The sequence below is a fragment of the Callithrix jacchus genome, chromosome 6 (genome assembly GCF_049354715.1).
Source record: "Callithrix jacchus isolate 240 chromosome 6, calJac240_pri, whole genome shotgun sequence".
Lineage (NCBI taxonomy): Eukaryota > Metazoa > Chordata > Mammalia > Primates > Cebidae > Callithrix > Callithrix jacchus.
In genome coordinates this window covers 46,796,435-46,815,374 of record NC_133507.1, presented here as the reverse complement: position 1 = coordinate 46,815,374, position 18,940 = coordinate 46,796,435, and the positions used below count along the sequence as shown (strand labels likewise).

General features: G+C 38.2%; 1 protein-coding gene across 17 annotated transcripts in view; it reads right to left on the bottom strand.

The window, feature by feature from the left end:
* The window catches only part of PDE1A (phosphodiesterase 1A), a 531,703-nt gene that overhangs the window by 99,045 nt on the left and 413,718 nt on the right, over positions 1–18,940 (bottom strand). The window lies entirely within an intron of this gene.

The window sequence follows — 18,940 nt, the reverse complement described above, 5'->3', positions numbered from 1 at the left end:
GAGTGCACAGATTTGTACATTCTGCTGGCATGGGATCTTTGTTGTGTTTTTCCCTATCCTTTCCACCTTTGTTCTTGTGGTATTTTTGGTATGGATTCTGTGTTTGTTTCTTTTTGAGACTTGTTCAGTATTGTATGAGAAAACTTCTTTCCAAATCAGAAGGTTGAAGAGAAGGACCAGGAGCACAGGTACAGCAGAATGGAAGTGAATCTGGGTATGAGTTCAGATATGTGTCCCTGTGTGTAAAAACTGACTTAAATTTCTCCTCAGCTGACAGAAATAGTAGCTGCAGGTCTGTTTCTCAAAGATTTTTCTCTGCTCTACAGCACTACTGCAACAATGGCCTTTGAGATCTCCATCTGCCTGTGCATTCGTCTTTCCTACTACAGTGTGTGAAATGGGGGAAGCCTCTATAGTCAGTCAACATACCTTGACCTTTTTATTCTGGGCAAGAAGTTTCTAATTTTTCCTTTTTGAATGAGTGGGATTATCCAGAGAATTCTGTACTATGCTATCCCTTCCTGAGAGCCACAATCTCAGGCACTTTCTTCATTTAGACTTTACTTTTTAGGCTTACAGAAAAATCGAGTGTATAGTACAGAGAATTCTCATTCATCTCATCTCCACTCCCACTTTCAACAGTTCCCCTATTATTGACATCTGGTATTATTGTGGTACAGTTATTTCAGTTGAGTTTACATGAGGACTCACACTTTCTGTTGTACATTCTTGGATTTTGATAAATGTATAATAACATATATCTACCATTACAGTATCATACAGGGTAGTTTCTGCCCTAAAAAACTCCCTATACTTCATCTATTCAGCCTTCCTTCCCTCACTTCTGGTCCCTGGCAACTACTATCCTTTGCTGTCTCCTTAGTTTGGCCTTTTCCAGACTATCAGATACTTAGTATCATATAGTAAAAGGCTAGACTTTTTAATATTGGCTTGCATGTCTTCTCATGGCTTCATGGCTAATTTATATTGCTAAATAATATTCTGATGTATGCATAGATACTTTCTCTATGCATTCTACTATTGGAGGACACCTTGGTTTCTCTGAGATTTGGCAATTATGAATAAAGCTTCTATAAACAGCTGCAGGTTTTTTCATTTGAGTAAATGCCAAGGAACACAATGGCTGGATGGTATAATAAGAGTTTAGTTTTGCAAAAACTGCCAAACTGTCTTGCTATACCATTTTGCATTCCCACCTACAATGAATGAGCCAGAGGCCCAGCTGCCATCATCTTTTGCCTGGCCTACTGTGGTGCCTGCTAACTGGTCTCCCCCTCTTGCTCCTGACCTCTGTCAGTCTCTTCTTCCCACTACAGCCAGAATTCCTCTTTTAAAGTTTAAGTCAGACCACAATGCCTAATTCATAAAGCCCCACGTTAAGGTAAGTCTCCAACCTCACCTTTTAACCAGTTCCCCTTTATTCATTTTGCTCCAGCAACACTAGCCTTCCTGGATGCAAAGCTGCCAAGCTTGCTTTTGCTTCAGGGCCTGTGTACTTGCTATTCCCTCTACTTAGAATCTTGTACTCAAGATATTTGTGAATACTTTCTTTACTGCATTTAGGTACAAAGGGCATCCCTGCACTCATCCCCAATAGTAAACATTTTTATTATGTTGTTTTTTATCCTGCTGTAGTCTTCTTTTCTTTTTTCTCTCTTTTATTTTTTTATTTTTATTTTTTTTTTGAGACAGATTCTCACTCTGTCACCCAAGCTGGAGTGCAGTGGCATGATCTCGGCTCACTGCAACCTCCGCCTCCTGTGTTCAAGCAATTCTCCTGCCTTAGTCTCTCAAGTTGCTGGGATTACAGGCACATGTCACCATGCCCAGCTAATTTTTTTGTATTTTTAGTAGAGACGGGGTTGGGTTTTGCCATGTTGGCCAGGCTGATCTTATATTCTTGACCTGAAGTGATCCACCCGCCTTGGTCTCCCAAAGTGCTCCCAAAGGAGACTTTAGCAGGATAAGGCCAGACATGGAGGCTCATGTCTGTCTGGCCTTATCCTGCTAAACTCTCCTTAGCACTGACCACTACTAGATGCCATATCATAGTCCACTGGTTTGTTTGTTCATTTTATGCCTACAGTCTAGCAGCCTGGGATGCAAACACCTAGAGATCAGAAAGTTGGCCTTCTGTTGTTCACTGCTGTATCAACAGCTTCTAAAATCATGCATGACACAGAGCAGGGGGTCAATGTATATCCATTGAATGGCTATAAAATGTCCAGAAATATTTACAGTAGACTAACTGTAAGTGATTACCTTCATGAGTGGAGCAAGGATGGAAATGGTAGAAGTTTTAGTGTATAATCCTGTGCTACTTGATTGATATAATCAAATTTATTGCTGCTTATGCAGCAACATCTTGGAAGCACATTCACTGCTGCCAATCATCTCCTTCACTGCCTTTAGATTAAGTTGTTCTTGAATAATCATGTTGCATATTTTCGAAACAAATTGTGGGGAAACATTTATTTGGTGTAGGAAAAAAAACTAAACATTTTTGATGGCATTTTGAATTAAATTCACAGGAACGAAAACTAAAAATTTGTATGCATATGTCTTGGCACCTTTCGCCAAGAAACTCAGCATTTCTGTCAAATATTAGCTCTTTTGTGCTCATTTATCACACTGAGTAAGAAACTTCTAATGAAAATATAAGTAAGTTGATGTAGGTTCAGTAAGATAATTATTCCAGTTTGGAGAAAAGAAAGTTGAAAAACAGGTAGATCAAACCTAAATTAGGATAAAGTTTTAAAATAAACTGATAAACCCGAAGACATATTTCTCCCTACTCCCCTCCATTTACCTCTTCTTACTTATTCATTTTCCCTTTTTTTCACACCCGCCTTGTACTCTGTCTTCTTCCTACTGAGCACCACGAGCAGTTCCTCAAGTTTCATCTGACCATGCTAGACAGCACAGGAACAAAAACTACAATGCAATATGGACTAGCCATCGCTGTCCTGGACTTTTCATAGAGAATTATTATACATAATTTTCCTATATGTTTATCTAAGACATGAAAATATCTGAATACTTGTATAAGATTATACCACATGTAAAACATATAGGACTACATTTTGTTCTTATTTCATTTTTGAAAGAAATTTGTGCAAGGAAGATGATAAAATAGGATCTCAAATATCATAATTAATTTTGTTTTACAAACATCTAATAGCTTCATTACTCTTTATTCTAATGTTAAAGGGCAGAGTGTGCATAACCATTTGCATTGTAGATGCTTTTTAAAAATGAAGACTTTGTGTTTAAGAAACATACAACATGAAAAAATGATGACGGGTACATTTTCCTTAAGAATTCTTAAAATGTGTCATGACCAGCCTGGCCAATATGGTGAAACCCTGTCACTACTAAAAATACAAAATTTAGCCAAGTGTGGTGGCGCATGCTTGTAATCTCAGCTACTGGGGAGGCTGAGACAGGAGAATTGCTTGAACCCAGGAGATGGAGGTTGAAGTGAGCTGAGATTGTGCCACTGCACTCCAGCCTGGGACACATAGCAAGACTCAAAAAAAATGGAATTCTTAAAATGTGCTATACAGAAAAAGAAATGATAAAGAATATATGTGTAAAATGTTATCACTGTTTAATTCTGAAAAATGCTTCCACTGGTGTTTGATATGACTTTAGTTTAATTCCAGAGGAGTCAATAAAGCATAAAGTCAAGGGCTCCTAAACATGGCCTGGGTGCAGATGGGGGCTGGTGAACTGTGAAAACTGACCCTCCATCCAATCTGTGAATCAACTGATCCTTCGGAGCTATTTATAATCCAAATTTTCTCTTGAAATCAGATGACACAACTCCCAAAGGGCTTATATTTTGAACTAAAAAGTTTGCAGGGAAGGGAAGTAAAGAAGGAGGCGGCCACGGAAGGAGAGGTCATGGGATTTTGACTCTTCCAATTACACATCAGTGAAAATATTTCTGTCCACAGTGGACTCCTGGAAAATGATTACACCCATGTACTGATGTGGTTATTTCCAGGCAACTCATACCCACAATTACACCTACTAAGTGCTAAAATTCAAGTGCTAGGTGTGATTAAGAGAAACTGGTTTCTCAAGTTTGAAATATTCTTTTCCTGCTTTACTATTCTTATAAAGGACATATTTCGCCCAGCAATGAGCACATTCAGTTCTGCCCCTAACATTGCCCAGGGTAGAAGCATAATTTATGCAAATACCATTTAACTAAATATTTTAAACTTATATATCAGGTGAATATACTGCTGTATGTTTTATCCTTCTACCTTTTAATACATTTCATAAAAGACAGACAAGTTGGATGAACTGAAAGTTCTCAGCTCCTTGTGTGACAGCACTGGGCCAGCCACCTGCAGCTCCACTCTGCACCACAGGTAGAAACCTCAGCCCCCAAGTACGGTTTCCAGTAACCTACCTAACCTTGAAAGGAGCTGCTTCTTGGCCACTCCTTGGTTTGAAAGGATATAACATCAATGGTGTCCTGGGTCCCTTGGGGAAAAAGACCCAATAAGAAAGCCCAGTAAGATGTAGGAGACAGGTATAGGCATCTTTGGGAAAAGAATTCTGGGGTCTTCTGCCTAAAATATGGTAAAGAAACATACAGGGAAGGGCAGGGAATTCCGGGGTCCTATAGTGCCTGGAGGGTAAAGAGATCCATGGGTTCCAGGTTCTTCTTGGTCTTGCGGGGGCACACCATGGGGAGGGGAATACCAAAGAGAACCCTTGTCGGGCCCCCTGAAGTGAGGAATGGTGGCCAGGGAAGCAGCTTCATTGGCCTGGGGCTAAGAGTGGTACTGAACTCATATGTTGCAAATATCTTCCAGGACAGCTAGAGGAATTAAGGGTGGTTTATCTTTCCATAATAGGAATATTCCTCATAGAAGAGTCCCTTAGTATCATTTCTTTGCTTAATCTATGTCTGTGTTCTGAGGAAGACTTAATTATTATTGCTACTTCTATTTTACTGATAAATAGACTGAAGCACAGACATCTTGAGTGATTTGCTTAAAGTCATACAATCAGGAATGTCCATGTCACATTTTTTGCTCACGAATGTCTGGTTTCAGCGTCTGAGTTACTAACTGATGTTATCCTCCACTTTAAGCGCATATTTTTCTTACTAAGTACCCAGACTGCCTTCATATTCGGTCAATACTAATGCCAGTAATCATTTTCTCTATCTCATTTCTGCCTTGAAACTTAGGGTCAAAAAGAATTGATCTTAAAAAGTATTAAAGGAGTTTGATTTATCAGGAAATTTTTAGTTAGAGGAAGCTTAAATTTATTTTCCAATCCAGATATGTTACATCCTTTTCTCTTAGAGAAATACACCTGGATGATTTCCAGACACTTTCAAGTACAATAAATTAAATGTCAGGATGGAAAAAGACAATACATTTGAAATGCCCTATATACTTGTCAGTAACCTGCTTCCTAAGTGCTAAATACATTTGAATTATTTCTTTCAGGCCACCACTGAAGCATGTTTATTTATTCCCTGTTTTGTTCCAAAAAGAATTTAAAATGGCAGCCTTATAAATTTATCTCAGCAACTTTTTAAAAAAACAGTTTCCTGATAGATTTGTTCAATGTTCCTCTGGGTATTGTTAGCCTCTCCCTCCTTTTGTTAATTGTGAGACGATGACCATTGTATATGAGTGGCTATGAAGACTGAACTTTTGGGTGGAGAAGTCAGTTATGCCGCCCTTAGCTCAGTTCCCAAAAGGCAAATCTTTATGTAAATGAGGTCAACTAAGGATAATGTTGAAGTTAGATGTGGCTTTCTCCAAGGTAAGGTATAAGGAGTGCTGGGTGCCTCCTCTGTACCCACCCTAGGAAGCAAAGGTGGAGGCAATGGAGGTCCTGTCCCCCAGGACAGGCAGAAAGGGCCCAAAGAATGTTGAGGAAAAGGTTCTGAGAAAGAGTCAAGTTGCTTAGAGAGCTGGGATCAAGGTTGTATTTTTGGAGTCATTTGGGGATGGAAATCGGGATAATGGGTGAGGCAGAAAACTGCCCAAGGCCTTGCTGATGACTCTTGACTTCCAACCAGAAAATCCTCTTGGCTCAAACACATTTTTGGAAATATTCCATTAGGCACAGAGTCTAATGCTTCACTAATTTCCAAATGTTGATTAATAAGCATCCTCTGTAGTTAGAAAGACTGCCTCTGGAGTCAAACTCCTGGCTTCATCACCTATCAGCTGTTTAGTCTTGGAAAAAATATTTCATCTGCATGAGTCTTAATTCCTTTGTCAGCACAAAAAAGATGATACTAACAGTATGCCTAGTGGTGATGTTGTGAAGATGAAATGGATGAGTGCAGAGAAAGCACTTAGAAGAGCATCTGCTCATCTGTTACAGAGAAAGCAAGCCCTTGGTAAACATCTCACTACCTACACATCTGCATGAATTCGTCTAAGCAGATTTCCTTTTTCTAACACTTAGAACAAGGAGGGCCTCATGGGAATGAAAGTGTTGGAGATATTGTGGGAAGAAGTTGATCAAAATGGACTTTGGGGAGCCAAAGAATAAAGTAAGGATTCTACAGGTTGCGAAGAGGCAGTGGGAGAGATCTCCAAAACTAGTTTTTACCTACTTTAGAATGTTCCCTAGTGGAGTAGGAAAATTCATTAAGGGAGAAAGCAGAATAATGGTTACCAGGTCCGAGAGGAGTGGGAAATGGAGAATTATTTTTCAATGGGTACAGAGTTTCTGTTGGATGATTAAAGAACTTCTGGAGACAGATGATGGTGGTGGTTGCATAACATTGTAAATGTACTTCATTTCACTGAAGTTTACACTGAAAAATAGTTAAATGGTAAATTTTGTTATGTATATTTTATCACAATAAAACAGTATTTTTCTAGTATTGTCTTCCTGCTGCACCTTCCAGAGAATAGATATGTTGCCTCTTCTAACTGGGGAAATGAGACATAGGAGAAGGGCATTCCGTGCTCCATCTGTGTCCCTCCAAGGATTACTAACAGGTGCAGACTGGACAAAAAGGGTGGGGCTGCAGCTCCCAGATTAAGCCTAAGGGCCTATGTTTTCCCAGACCTGGGAGAGGCGACCAAACCACGGACCAAAGGACAGGTCTGGCCTTCCAGGAACCCAAGACTTGTTGCTGTGAGGTACTGCTAATCTCCAATTCAGCACCTCTTGCTTATTGCCTCTATTTTCTGATGAAATTTCCTGGAGGTTGGATTGGGGGGCATTTTAGCACAAAGTTATCTGATACAACTTGGAACAACACTGGGAGCATAGTCTTGACAAGACCTTAAATTTCTAACTGTCAAATTTATAATGTTCTGTTTCTCGTGTGTGTGTGGGGTGTGTGTGTGTGTGTGTGTGTGTATGTGTGTGTGTGGTGTGTGTGTGTGTGTGTGTGTGTGGTCTCATTGTGACATCATCTAATAGAGCAGTTTCAAATTGTGGTCACTAGACCAGAAGAATTAGTGTCACCTGGGAACTTGTTAGAACTGAAACTTCCCATGCTCTAAGACCTATTGAATCAGAAAGTCTGTGAGTGAGGCCCAGCACCCTGTTTTAACAAGCCCTTCAGGTGATTTCAATGACTACTAATGTTTGAGAACACTGTTCTTCATTCACAGCTTGCCAATTAATGGAAGCTGTCTACCAAGAAAATGTTATACTTTTTTTCTATGGCATGTACTGAATGGCACTGCTTATTTCCTTATGCACATCATTTCACTGTCAGTGATGAGGCATATTGCTGAATTACATAGGGAGGAACAGTCAGAAGAGTCCCCATGAAAGTATTTTAATTAATCTTCTATAAATTAAATAAAATATTTAATTTAATATCTTATAATGATGTTACAAATGGAAATTATCTGTATGTTACTTGATTGCAAGCTTAAAAAGTCCATTTTCTTTTTTTTTTTGAGACGAAGTTTCACTCTTGTTACCCAGGCTGGAGTGCAATGGTGCGATCTCGGCTTACCACAACCTCTGCCTCCTGGGTTCAGGTAATTCTCCTGCCTCAGCCTCCTGAGTAGCTAGGATTACAGGCACACACCACCGTGCCCAGCTAATTTTTTGTATTTTTAGTAGAGACAGGGTTTCACCATGTTGACCAGGATGGTCTCGATCTCTTGACCTCGTGATCCACCTGCCTCAGCCTCCCAAAGTGCTGGGATTACAGGCAAAAAGACCATTTTCAACAGACCATCGGTGGTGAATGTGTCCTCAGCAGAGCAGGGTATATTTGGAAGACAAGGGAGTAAGGGGAGAAAAGGAATATATTTCTTTCTAAATGCATGAGGCCGAAATAGTGGAGATGATGACAACTGGGAGGTAACAGTAGCCAAACAGAATAGTGAAATAAGTATCAGTGTGTATAGTGTGTCCTGCATAAATATTTGTTGAATAAATGAATAAAAGTATAAAATCTTAGGCATAGTGTCTATGGTTTCAGGGATTTTTTTTTTTAATATTCAGGCATTTGCACTAGTTAGGTATTAGCCCGGATGAGGAATAAAGTCATATTTATTTGTTTTGATGCATATGTTATATACGTCAGTGTTTTCAGTCACGTCCTGTTTCACGTAGGAAAAGATATTTTTCATGTGTAAAAAATATTTTAAAAAAACAATTAAAAAAGTATTTGCTGTTATTCTGTATCTCTTTGTATATATGATCAGCCAAGAATTCACTCACTGACTCAAGTTGTAAATGATACACAATAGCCTGAAGGAGGAAATAATCCATGTCCCGTGGAAGGAAGAAAGACCCAGGAAAAGATAATTGAAGAAAATCTGATGAGTCTGAACAAAATTCCTCTTCCTATGATTATCCAAAAACACCCCAAGTTAATGAAGAGGAGTCAGAAAGGAAGGCAGGGGATATCTTGAGAAAGGACGGTGAATTTTGTCTGACCTCCTATCCAAGACAAACCACTAGGAGGGTGGGAGCATGCTCCAGGTAAGTTTCCAGGATCCTGGAGCAGAAGCCAGCTGAATGCCCCACCCTGTCTCCAGCCTTTACTCCTGGGTGGAACCTGCAGGATAGAAAGGTCCCTGTGTGGAACTGACTGATGTGTGTCTAGACAGATAGGCCTGAGACAGCCTCACAGACCATGTTGACTCCAGCTAAACTGATGAAGATGGAAATGAGATAACAGAGATGGAGAGTAGACAGAATGAAAATATATTTGGAAGTAGGCTATACAAATATGGTCAAGAATGTACTAATATCTTTGTATGTAGAAAAATGTAAGTCCCTGATTTCTAGTACTTGATACTTGCTTAATAAATATCTATGTTGTTTGACTTTATGATGGGATCAATGTTTTGAAGGCTGCCTTGGAAACTTAGCCTATTATCTCATTTTATGAAAAAATGGATTATGAATTCTTAGTAGCTAACTTAGAAATCAAACATTTGCATTAGGATTTATTGTTAGGATAAAGTGACTCCTGGGAAGGATTAGAGATGAAGAACATGAATTTGGAACAAGTCCAACCTACCTGGCTGTAAGAATGTTGTCAATGACAAGTGATATCAAACTTAAACCAAAGTGGCTCAAATAATGGAGAAATTGATTGTTTTCCTTTTAAAAAAAGTTAAAAGTAAGTTGACTCCAGTAAGGAATTTTTTTTTTAATCAGGAAGTCAACAACATCACCAAGAACTAAGGTTTCCTTCATCTTTCTGTATCATCAACTTCAGTATTAGGTTTAGCTTTCTGCTTGAAGCAAGATGGCTGTATTCATTGTAAGCATCAGATGTAGATACAACACCCAGAGGGATAAGACACCCTTTCTATGAAGAGGAAACCTTTTGCCAGCACCCCCATCAGTCTGCCCTTTATGCAATTCTCATTGGCCAGAATCGCATCATATGTCCAAGTCTAAACTCATTAGTTAGTGAACTAGGGAATAATAACTGCTTTAAATAAATTAGCAGTCATCCATCCTGAGCCTGGGGCTGAGGTTGGTGCCCCCTGAATCACCTGGCCTTAAAAAGGAAAGTAAACAATTAGGGAAAAAAATGGGTTCTATTGGTGAGGGAAAAAGAGAAAAATAGACACTAGATAGACTCCGTTTAAGTTTGAACTTGTCTCTGATGCTTAATAATTATATAATCCTAAGCAATTCAATTACTTTCTTTATGGCTTAAATTTTTTAACCTTATAGTGGAAATAATATAAGTATCTAATTTATAGAAATTTTTGAGAATTATATGGAATCATATATAAAAATTGAATATTATGTCTCCTTGTATTTAACTGTAAATTTTCATTATTATTATCATTATTAGAAAAGAATATTTAAAACATCTTTTTAAAATCCAGAAAATATTCATTTATATTACATTGAATCAAAATATCACAAATGGTCAGATTTTATTCAATATATAGAGGTTTTTTGTTAGCCGTTTCTCAAAAGATCTGGTCAGGTTTTTTTTCCCCCTTTTCACTAGTGAGGCTGTTTTTGAAAGTTTGTAGAAAGTAACACCCCACAGATGGACAGAAAACGGGAAAACCAACCAAAAAGTATTGCAACTTTTTCTAAGTGATTTTCACACTCCACCTACAGGGTGAGAACAGCCTACAAACACAACACTCCAAACAGCCACCCCTCCCCACAACTCACACCATAAAAATGGAATTCAGAGAAATCATTACTTGATTTTTAATGATTCACTGAGCTCCAGCAATGTCTTAGCACATTTTCCTCAAACTGATTTCCTCAGGGACTTTTCCAAATGGAAATAATTTGAAGAATACAAGAGCCCATATTTATAAATGCTAAGCAAATGATAAGCAGCTTCCTCCTGTCACACCCTCCTTGTAGTCAGGGTAACTGAGTCATGAGCAGGTCTCTACAGGTGGACTTCGGAACCATGGATAAAATCATAGTATTTCAGAACAAAAAGGGACTGGAGACTTCATCTGGCATGTGAAAAAAACAATGATTAGAAACTAATCATTAGTTGGAGCAAAACTGAGAAAGGAGTTGCTGAATTGCCAGTCAAGGGCTTCCCACCACATCCCACACAAACCCCGATCCAGGTCTCCCTGCTTGTGACGCTAACAGAAACATTTCAGTTTTCACTGCAGAGAGAACACAGTTGTTGTTTGGGAAAGCGCTCTCCTCCATTCTCAGTTCTTTGCTACATGATTTAAATAGAGCTGACCACCTACCTATCTCATGGGATGCTTGACCACTGACCTTGTATATACAACTTCCCAGAACACAATGATTTGTTGAAGGATAAATATGTTACCTAACTAGAGCCAATGAAACACAAGGACGTTTATCAGATCCTCTGGGAAAGAAAACTTTTCTCATTCCTGTTGGATTTGATGGTGTAGGATGTGAAGCTTGGAAATATTGCCACCATCTTCCTACCAGATAAAGCATCAAAAGAGCCATTCCAGAGCAAGCAAAACAGAGAGGTGGACCTGCTGACATCATTTGTGCCCTAGATCAATCTATGTTTATAGGCACCACTAGCCATCAATATTTTGGCCATGAAAGCTAGTAAGTTAATGTTTTACTTAAACTGGGTTGGTTGGTTTCCTTTCACTTACCAATTGAAATATTCATAAAAGCCATTCATTAGCCCAATCTATTTCTCTTTTTCCTCTCTCTTATTCTGACTCTAAATGCCAAAGGAGCACACATGAGTCAGTGCTGTCATGATGTGCAGGTTGTAATGATCAAACATAAAGAGTTTGCTCTCCACATTGTTCCCCAAGTTTAGCAGTTCATTATCAATACGTTGGCCATAATTATTGCAGCACATTTACCCATGCTAAGCAGCTGAGTTTAGCATTGTAAAATCAGAAATCATTGGCATTTCATTTTAAACTCATGTTTTGCTTATTTGAAGACCCTTGGCTGTGCACTAGTTAGCTCCAAGTTCATTTACATTTTCTTTTTTATTCTTTTCTTTTTTGGAGACAGAGGCTTGCTCTCTCACCCAGGCTGGAGTGCAGCAGCATAATCCCAGCTCACTGCAAACTCCGCCTCCCGGGTTCCAGCGATTCTCCTGCCTCAGCCTCCCAAGTAGCTGGGGATACAGGCGTGTGCCACTGTGCTCGGCTAATTTTTATATTTTTGGTAGACACAGGGTCTTACCATGTTGGCCAGGCTGGTCTCGATCTCCTGACCTGGTGATCTGTCCACCTCAGCCTCTCAAAGTGCTGAGATTACAGATGTAAGCCACCATACCTGGCCACATCAACATTTTCAACCAAACATTTCAGCCAAATGTTTGGCTATTTCTCTCTTCCTAGATAACTTCCCAAGGATACTTCTTGATTAGTCTTTCTAGGAAGCATTTTTGCTTTTGTTATGCCAAACATGGTTTTTTAACTTTTCATTTCCAAGCTACAGATACCAGCCTTTCACCCTCAAAACATTGTGAACAAAAGAAACACACAGAAAGAATTCCTCAAGTATATGTCCAAATCAGTAGATTGGCCTATCTCTGTCTTTTTATACTCTAGCAAATTCTGGAAAAATAGTCTCTACTAATTTCTTTGTGAAGCCATTCCACATTAATTCCTCATAGCATCATCTTCTGGCTGGCAGCTTTTCCTCTTTGCTGAAACTCTACTTCAGGGCATCAGGAATTTCCTAACTGATCCAGTGGCTCACCCTGCGGCATTTGATTTACTCTTTTCAGAACCCCTGCTTTCTGCTCATTTGGCACTTCATATTTTTCGTATATGCCTGCTGCTTTGGTGTTTATGCTTTCTAGTCTCCTCTTTGGTAGTTCTGTGCTTTATCTTAAATACTCATATTCTCCTTAACTACCTGCCTGTCCTTAACTACCCTCCTGTTCTACACCTCCAATTTTAGCCCCGCCCTTGACTTCAATTACTAGGATAACATGGTAGCCCGTTTTGATATGGAATTCCAAGAGTTTTTTTAAACCTTAATGGTTGAAAGTGAAAAAACTTTCACATTTGAGAAGTCAAAATATTGGTTTGTTCTACATAGGCTTTATTTTACCTTCAGCGCAGACTCTGTGAGATGGTCTCTGTGAGACGGGCATCAGGCATTAGAATAACTCTTTGTTTTATAAAAAATCTTTTGAATAGATCTTTTAGTTATGCTAAAATAAAGTAAGAGCTCTCCTCTGGTATTTAGAAGACTGAGACAATGAGATTCCAAGAGGCTAAACATCTCCAGAAAGTAATGTGCAAGGTTGTCTTCACCATGAGCACAGCCGCATCACTCTCAGGTTCAGTGTTCTTCAGAAAATTGTCATGTTTTTCCTAAATGTGAATTTAGAGTGCACAGTCTTTCAGCATAGGGGTTGATCCTCAGAGATGAATGAAATTAATTTTGATTGTCCCTTGTCTTTATCTTGGTCATAGAACTTGACGTCCTGATCTCAGGGCAGCATGACATGTCGAAAGGAGTTCTGTAGTGGATCGTAAGCTGGTCTCTGTGAGATGGACTTCAGGCATTAGAGGATGCAGAGACATGCTTGATAAGGGACTTCCGTGGAAGGGCTTAAGTTGTAGATTTTGAAAGCATCTATCACTAATGCCTTACAGCAATAATAGCTGAGTTTACCTTCAGTTTGGAGAACAGGAGGAAGAGATTGAGCTCATGCTTGGGAGCCTGGCTGTAGATAGCTGGACTTAAGGAAAAAAAACAGGTAAAAAGGAAAAAATGCAAAGGAACAATTCATCAGTTTGGAGCCAGAGAGCTGGTTGCAGGACAGACTGGCAAAATAAGTAAACACTCACTGGGCATTCTCAAGAACTTTAGGACGGAGAACATATTCAAATAGCAAAGGCGCTTCAGCTATTGAAGGTTAGCATCAAAGTAAAGGTACTTAAAAAATCTGAGACTCTTGAGTTGTAATTTACATCTCTAATTGGCACTATATTTCTGAATTTCCATGCACATATATCTAGCATATTCCAGACATATTTTATCTTTAGTTCTATTGTTAGAAGCCATGTCTTCAAGAATAGGCAGGAAGTGCTTTACCAGAGAACAAACTCATTAGCACTCAAAAATTCCTGCAAGTCTAGAAGTCTGGACATATCTGGTTTGGAAGTCTGACTCTGTATAAATTCTTACCCCATGTTACTCCCTCTGATTATGAGTTACTGCTGCTATTTGATGTTTCCTCCTGGTAATCTGTCAGTGTTGCTTGGGTCTCTCTCTCTCAGTCTCTCTATTTCCTGTTTGAGTATTTGTTCTTGTGCCTAGGTTTGTCTTCACAATTCCAGACCCATTTCTAGCCACCAGCTGCCTGCACAATTTTGCTCCTGATTCTGATTACCAATGTGCCTGGTATTCAGTTCAGGTACTCAATAGGTATTTGTCAAGTGAGTGAAGATTCCTTGGAAAGTCCCTCTACTCAGTGATTTCAAGGGTCTTAGCCTCTAATGTACCCTGAATGTCACTCAATTTCTTTCTACCAGACTAATTTCTTAAAGTACTGATTGACATCAATGCAGTATCTATCCCCAAATTAAAGATCCTTAGATTTAGTAAGACACAAAAGCAAACTGAGGATGTTTTTACAGAGATAATTTGACTCTGTATTAAGGGAAAGGCACTCTTATCCATCATTTTATGATTTCATTCCTTGCTAACCAGCATCCACCTGTTTTCATTTTCTCAGGATTAAAAACTGCTCTCAGGGAAATATTTGATACCTTCATTAGAAAATGTAAATCATATACTTTCATATGTTATGTATCCCAGAGTTATTTGCATTTTACTCATACTTAAATAAAATTTTTATTTAAAATAGAAATATTTTGTTATTACTTAAACTTTAAGTAAAATTCAACTACTCTGTTAGGCGTTGTGATACATTTAATTCTCATGTCAACTCTATTAAGTGAATATTGTCCTTACTCCTATTTTGTAGATGATAAAGCCAGGGGTGTTAAGTAACTTCCTTAAAGAAAGAGAGTATTAAGTAGAGAATCCAGACTTTGAACAACCTACTATTTCTGGATCTGGAGTCTATGCTCTAACCATGATAGTTATGAAGCAGACTGGTTCATGTTAACCAAAGAAAGTTAGAAATTATGTTTTAGGAGGTATTAGTAAGCAGATATGCATCTTAAAAGTATACCTCTCAGACAGCTCCTGCCCTGATATTCATGAGGCCAAAGATGCTACTTTGTTTGGCAATATCCCAATCCAAGTAAGGACAATTGAACAGATTTTTTAGGCCACATGTTTCTGGATTGAAGTTGTGTAAGTTTGAAAAACAATAGCCTCTTAGAGACACATCTGAACACCACACTCATAAAGTATTGGCATTTGCATTTGAAAATGTCTTAGAAAATCCAACAGTCATAATATTCATTAAGGTATTACGCTATAATCTCCACTAAGAGTCAGAATTCAGAAATTGTTTTTGTTTTTCTCGGCAAAGCCATCTTTAAAGGGACATTTTTGATTTGATTGCTTTCTTAACTGAAATTCTGCAGTCATTAAGGCTCTGTGTGTGTGTGTGTTTTAAACCAATTAATAATTTGTGTTTTATCCTGCTTTATTTTGTGTTGACTTGTTTTCTTTCAGTCCAGCCCAACTTTAAAACAATACTTCTCTGGAATACTCACGGAATAATTTTTTTCTAGAAAGAGAATTATCTATCAAAAAACACTTTAGAAGTCAAAAGGTTTTTAAAGTTTAAAAGCAGCTAAACGCTTCCTGGACCTGACTCCTTTTACATAACCTCCGTGTTACTGATAGTTTTAAGGGAAATGATACTTTAATAATTGTATAGACATCTCAACAGAAACATCCTCAGTTTACTGCTGTGTGTCTTACTAAGTATGTAAAAAATCAAACCACATGAATTATTATTGCTCCAAAAATTCTTAAGCTGATATTTTGATCATAAAATCACAGCTCTTAGAAGATTTATAAGAGGTAAACTTAGGTTTGACCTGTGGTATGATGGTAAATGTTTAACAATAGACTTTCCAGAAAGAATAAAGTCTGATTTGTAGCATAATATTTTTGATGGGTGTGAACACTCCCACTGTAGCTGATTTCAAGCTAGCCACATGAAATTACTGAAGGCAGAATTGGAAAGAGATGCAACACAATGAGTACACCACTGAGGCTGATGATCCTGACAACCTGTGCACTTTCATCAAACTTCCAGTGTCTTTGAAATCACCTTTTTATCAAATGTTAGAAAAGGGATGATGATGGGAACTGCGCTTCATAGCCCAGGCCCTAGAGTCAAACTGCCAAGGCCTTAATCCAACTCTTCAACTCCTGTCTTCCCTTTGGTAAGCTATTTAACTTTGCTGTGATTTAAGCTTTCTCATATACAAAATGGTAATAATAGAGTTTCTGTCTTACAGGACTTTTATGATGTTTAAATAAAATGGTACATATAAAATGCGTAGAAGATTTTTTGGCACATAGTAGGCCCTTCGTTCGTGTTAGCTACAGGATTTACAAGTCCAGCTATCAGAATGTTTTATATGTTGTCATCTAAATCTTTCAAAGGTCATTAAAAACCATTCTGTTTTATAGGAATACTCTGAGAAGAGCCAAGTATAGAGGAAGGAGTACTAAGTAAGAAGTCACGGGTTAGGTTTTAGTCCCAGTTTTGCCAACGCTTCCATCCATGACATCTGTTAAATCATTTTCCTTCTAAGAGCTTTAATTCTCTCATTAGTAAGATGTAGAAAGTAATAATCATCCTGCCAATCACATAGGATTGTGGTGAGACTAATATGAGATAATGAAACTAAGAGCCCTTTGAAGATGATACAAATGTGGGATATTATTATTAATCCAATTTAAAAATTATAATGCCATGGAAGCATTATAATAAAATAATAAAAGTTTGGAGTAAATATTAGGAATAATGTGGCATTAAGAATGGGATGTTTTGTTATAAGAAGGAAAAAAAGAAATTAATTCTTACCACGAAACAGGGCAGCATTGTGTTCAACCTCTTTTTCCCGCAAAAGAGCAATTTTCAAATGAAAGCGAGCTATACTTTAGGTATAACATACATTTAAATGAGTTAGGGATCATAGGGAACTAAGTTAGCAAATATCCATGGAGTCAAACTTTTCAGAGAACGGAAATGTATCCAAAAATGAACAAATAAATAAAGCATATAATTATCAAGTGAAAGACAGGTCACTTAGGCAAACCAGGTAGTAATAAGTCATTCGAAGATGAATAATGTAGATCTTCAAATAGTTCTTTGGTTCTTAAGTTTTATAGATAAATAGAAAAGAAAATATCTGGTCAAGGACAGATTGAAGAAATATTAAACCTGTTAAGTTCAGTCATCTCAAGAACAGTAAGAGCACACGTAAAAAGGAGGGAGCAAGGGAATAACATCAGGTATTTTTAATATTTGTACTTTGGATTCTGTTTACTTAGAAGAATCATGTAAATTCATATACATTCAGTGAACATTCACCAAGAAAACAATTCTGGATAGAATTTACAATCTAAAAATATGCCCATGTTATTGTCTCTCTCTCTCTCTCTCTCTCTCTCTCTCTCTCTCTTTCTTTCTTTCCACCCAGATTGGAGTGCAGTGGCGCAATCTCAGCTCATTGCAACCTTGACCTTCCAGGCTCAAATGATCCTGCCACCTCAGCCTCCCAAGTAGCTGGGATTACAGACACACGCCACCATGCCCATCTAATTTTTATGTTTTCTTGTAGAGCTGAGGTTTTGCTATGTTGCACAGGCTAGTCTTGAACTTCTAGGCTCAAAAGTGATCTGCCCACTTCAGCCTCCCAAAGTGCTAGGATTATAGGTGTGAGTCACTGTGCTCAGCCTGTTTTCTTTTCCTTAAATAATGTCTCCAAGCTATGCTTTAGTAGAGGAGTTTCATTCTGAGGACAAAAAAAGAATCATTTGTGCAACAAAGCTCTCACTATGGCCTCTTTTGCCAGCTATTAGTAAATATTCTCATTGTTAAATATTTAAAAAATGAGAATACAATAAAGGAATACTTTTAAGTTTCCTTGTTCAATGAAAAAAAGCAGAATGAAAAACCGTTTATGTAGTATACTCCCTTCCATGAAAGGAGGAGAGAAAAATACAAATAAAAATGTGTAATAAATCACAGGAAAGACATATAAGAAATTTATGAGAAACAGAGTAGACCAACCAGGCATGTGAATTTTTTACTTATTAAACAATGTGTGTGTGCGTGTGTGTGTGTGTGTGTGTGTGTGTCGGCATGCCTGTGAAGTTCAATACAGATAGGTAAATAAAAACTAGTGTTATGTAGTTGTCCATCTGGTTTTACATTGCTCATGTTCCCCAAGTTTAGGCCTGGCACAGGCACGGATACCTGCAGAGAGTGAAAAGGGCCTAGTGGATGCCCTCACCTCCATGTTCCCAATCACTTTGCTGCTTCAGGTTGTTCAGCAATGCGGTGGGAGAGGGAGGAAATGACTAGCTAGACTGGTGGTTTTGGTGTCATCTATGTGACAAATGTCCAAATGCTGCCTATTTTTTTCCCCTGGGAACCATTTGTGTGTCCTTCAGAGACAACTTGCTAACACCAAGGGAGTACTTTGAACATATATTTTTTAATATTTTAGGTTATTTTTTATAATTCCTATCCTAGCTCTTATGCCATCATTCACTCTATGCAGCCTCTTTTTCACTGACTTAAGTACTTTCGGTACTTTAAGAGACCTCTATTCTACCTGCTTTGTAGCTTTGAAAAAAATTAGCACCTTTTCCATATCAAACTCTGGAAATGTATGCCTCTCTTCCCACAGGTTCTCTCTTACCTCTGAATTCACAGGTAGACCTAATTAGCCTGTCACTTTTATCCTTTTTGAGAAAAGAAATAGGAACCAGATATCTTTGAACACCAAGATACACTGGTAACATCTGGATTTGGCAAATATCCTCCAGGGGTGAAAGGCCTCTTTGAGAGTCACAGCATTAA